The sequence below is a fragment of the Mandrillus leucophaeus genome, unplaced genomic scaffold, assembly GCF_000951045.1.
Source record: "Mandrillus leucophaeus isolate KB7577 unplaced genomic scaffold, Mleu.le_1.0 Scaffold523, whole genome shotgun sequence".
In the NCBI taxonomy this organism is placed as follows: domain Eukaryota; kingdom Metazoa; phylum Chordata; class Mammalia; order Primates; family Cercopithecidae; genus Mandrillus; species Mandrillus leucophaeus.
In genome coordinates this window covers 1,899,936-1,904,137 of record NW_012105620.1, presented here as the reverse complement: position 1 = coordinate 1,904,137, position 4,202 = coordinate 1,899,936, and the positions used below count along the sequence as shown (strand labels likewise).

Below are 4,202 nucleotides of genomic sequence, written 5' to 3'. Positions count from 1 at the left end.
CCTCCTCTGCCCGTTGCCTCCCCCTCTGTCCCTCCTTCTCTCCCTCCCGCTGCGCGCCAGCGCGCGAGCACGCGCACACACACACACACACACACACACACTTATACACACACTCACACACAGACACCCTCTCCCTCCTTTTCTCTCTCCCTGTAGCCCTCCCTCCCTCTCTTTCTCTCACACACACACCACCCTGCTCAGCGACCCAGCGCTCCCCAAACAGGACCCTCGCGGGCGGCATCGCAAGGGACATACTGCTGTCCTAACCTCAGTGCCACTCGGGGAGAATGAAGGAGGCCCACCGAGTCCCCGACAAAGCTGCAAAATCCAGGAGACGCGCACGCGGGACCATCACACTGTCAAGGAGACTGGGGTGCACAATAGAGGGAAACTCTGGGGTTGATTTGGGGGCAGGGAGGGGGACGTGTTAAATCCAGAAGGTTGGTGGTTGGAGGCGGAAAGCAGAGTGTGCAAACTGTGCATTCATGTCCCACTTTTCACCCGAACGCCTGCCTATCACAGCCTTCACTCAGGGAGCGCTTCCCCCTCGACGCAGACCGAGCCTCCTCCGATTTGAAACTCAGCAGCTGTTTTAACAATTGAAAAGCGGCCCTACAGGACCAGTGAAACTGAGCAGAGTGTGTGAAGCCATTAAGGCTGACTAGGTAATTATGATAAGAAGTTACCTAATTAGCAACCTGGCCTGGGCTTAGGAAAACCAAGAAAAAAAAAAAAAAGTACCGATTGATTTAGTGATCTCATTTTTGCAACTGAGAACCTGATTTCCAGCAAACCTGATTTTATATGAGTTCTAATAATATATAATTATTTATTAAGATATAGTGTCAGTATTGAAAACACTAGTTCTGTTATTGCCACAATGAAATTAAGGTAGATAAGATGAAAATCAGCCTTACCCCGGTCATATTAAGAAAGAACTATGATCTTTTTTGTTAAATAGCTGGTCACACAGGGTGGACCAATGCAGCTCCTAAAGTTTTGTGGCTCCTACATGAAAACACTGCAGGAAATGGATTTATAAAACCGTTTATATGTCACAAATAGTTTCGTAAAATTTTTAAACACTAAAAAGGACATTTCCGATCTCTGTGCAGGCATATTTTTCGCAGATGAGACGTTGAGGTGGGAAAAGTCCTGCACTTAGGAGATATCTAGAGCAGACCGCTGGGTCATTCATTAACAAACACTTATGAAGCCCCTGCTGTGTACCAGATATGTCTTAGGTGCTGAGATTTAGAGGTGATGGTGCTGCCTTTAAGGAACTCACCGCCTGATAGGGAGACAGAGGCATAAATGAAAGATTACCACTATAATACATGCAGGATCCTGGTCGTACGGGAGCATGGAAAAGGAAACAGCTAACTCCTCTTCAGAAGCTTCTCTTGGTAGAGATTTCAGTGTAGAGTTCTGAAGGACAAGGAAGCACAAGCATGTGATGGGAGGGGGGAGGGCATTCCACAAACAGAAGCAAGTGAAGAGGTTAGGAAAGTGTCAAAGTACACGGTGTGTCCTGGAAACTAGGAGACTAGGTGCGGCTGGACTGCAGGTGAAGTAAGCAAGGCCAAGCCACACGAGGCTCTCTGGGTGTAAGGAGCCAGAACTTGCCTGGAGGTGGTGAGTAATTGGGAAACTGTTAAAGGTTTTAAGTTAGGAAAGATTTTAAGGTTTGTAAGTATTATCAGATGATGTGTTTTAGAAGGTTTCCTCTGGTTTCACTGTGCAAGACAAATAGAAGAGAGATCACAGTGAGGTTATTTCCAGTGGAAAAATTAGGTCTGAACTAAGGCAGCAGAAATGCTATTTGGGAGGTTGAGACAGCTCTAGAGATATTTAGGAAATACACTAGACAGGGCTTAGTGGACATAGAGGGTAATGCAGAGGAGAGTTTAGACTGACTCCGTTTTCTAGCTGGTGCACTAAGGCAGGGATGGTGCCACTAGCCAAGAGAAACACACAGAGGAGCAGTTTTAGGAGGAATGTAATGAGTTCTGTCTTAACTTTTTGAGTTGGGGGTGCCTCTGTAACATCTGGGTGCCCTGTCATGTAGGCAGCCAAAAGAGGAATTCCTAGGAGAGTAGAGAGGAGCTGGAAGGGTACATTCAGGTGTCTGGCAAGCATGGGGGAGGAGTAAGGCAGCCAGGAAGAGAAGACTTAGGATGGGACATGGCAGAACACCAATGTCTTAGGTATGGACGAAGGAAGAGGACCCTGCAAAACAAAGGGATGAACACCAGAGAGGAAGGGTAACAGAGTAAGACCGATGAAGCCAAGGGAGGACAGGGCTAGTGACCAGGGTAGAATGAGGCAGACAGATGAAGACAACCAGACTGAAAAGCTGCTGCTCCACTACAAAACGTCTTGGTATTCTTGAACAATGCAGTTGTAGTTTATGCGTTATGTGTATGAGGATCACTTCTCTCTTTGGTACATTGAGGCAACACTATCTACCCCTGTGCATTTCACAGGGTTGACTGGAAATTCAAATGAACCAGTGACTGGGATATTGATTTAAAATTGCCATTAAGAAGAAACTGAGTACTAATGATGTTAGAGAGACAACATTAACTCAGGCAATTAATGACAGACCTGACTGTGTAGGAAAGTTCCGTAAGGACTCTGTGAATTTCATAAAATTCATCAAAATATCTGTGTTTTGCGTATATCAATATACTCTGTCTTCTCAAAAACTATGCCACCAATAAAACCAGTGGCATTGTATCTATTTATATGTATATACATATGTAAGTATCTTCAGTGTTTTGAGAGACTTGGGTAGTGTGCTATATTAGATAGAACATACATTATTTAGCCAAACAGGCTTATATTTAATTCTAGACTCTGAAAATTATTTGCTGTAGGACAAAACCTCTTTGAGCATCAGTGGCTTTTTTCAAATATAAAAATGGAATAAATTATAGTTGACTTACAGATGTTTCGTGAGGATTGGATAGTATAACATATTCAAGTGTTTGCAAGATATTTACATATTTATATCTGCATTTACTTTTAAGTCAGGAAATTCATAAATATGCAATTGGAGGAAAAAGCCGAAAACTACTATAAAACGAAGAGTGAATTTAAGTCCGTTTAGGAGAACTACTAGTTGAAACCTATGTTTTAAGGCAGCAGTCCTCAAACTGTGGTTTGTAGACCCGTGGGGATTTCTGAGATACTTTCAGGGGAGATTTGCAAGGACAAAGCTAGTTTCATATTGATTCTAAGACATAATTTGCCTTCTTTGACTGTGTTGACATTTGCACTGATAATACAAAAGCAATGGTGGGTAAAATTGCTAGCACCTTAGCATGTTCAAAGCAGTGGCACCCAACTATCCTAGTAGTTATTGTATTTTTTACTGCTCCAAATGTCAGTTTCACTTAAGAATGTCTTTGATGAAGCAGTAAAAAATACTTATTTTATTAAATTTTAACTCTTGACTATGTCTTTTTTAATATTCTGTATGGCAAACTGGGGGGCACAAATAAAGCTCTTCTGTAGCATTTGAAGTACAGTTGTTTATCCTGAACGAAAACATTTATGTAATTGATTTGTGAGCTAAACTACCTGCTTTTTTATATGACATATTTTTACTTGAAAGAACAACCGACAGACAAACTATGGTTATTCAGACTTGGATACTTGGCACACACTTTTTTTTTCTTTTAACGAATGAAGTCAGCCTGTCATTTCAAGGCAAACAAACAGCAATCTTTATTTCCAATGAAAAATTTGAGCTTTTGAGTAAAAAATTAGAATTTTGAAAACTTGTTTCTGTCACCATAAGCTTGACAGTTTCCCAGTACTTGAAGTCTTTCCTACTAAGATCGTGATCATTTAAATGAATGTGCTTTTAGATATCGTACAATGAAATGTATCAACATTTGGAAGAGCTGCATGACTCAGTGAATAAGTATTTCCAAATGACTAATAATGCATGATGATCTAAAATCATGCATAAGGATCCATTCAAAGTGCAAAATATACCAATGGGTTTTAATGTAACACATTGAAAAGTTAACTGATATGGTTTCATATTCCATACTGCAATTACAATGTTTAAGAAACTACCATTTGTTGAGTTATGGTGTCACATTAAAGAAGAATATCCAGAATTGTTTGAAAAGATTATTGAAGTGTTTCTTCGTTTTCCAACTACATATCTGTGAAAAATTGGATTTTCC

At 41.1% G+C, this 4,202-nt stretch overlaps 1 protein-coding gene across 1 annotated transcript in view; it reads right to left on the bottom strand.

The window, feature by feature from the left end:
• Positions 1–393, bottom strand: part of NDNF (neuron-derived neurotrophic factor) — a 41,504-nt gene extending 41,111 nt beyond the window's left edge. The window contains exon 1 of the mRNA XM_011996783.1: positions 268–393. The gene's annotated coding sequence lies outside the window, so the exon portion shown is untranslated. The remainder of the gene's footprint in view (positions 1–267) is intronic.
• Between the last annotated feature and the right edge of the window lie 3,809 nt (positions 394–4,202).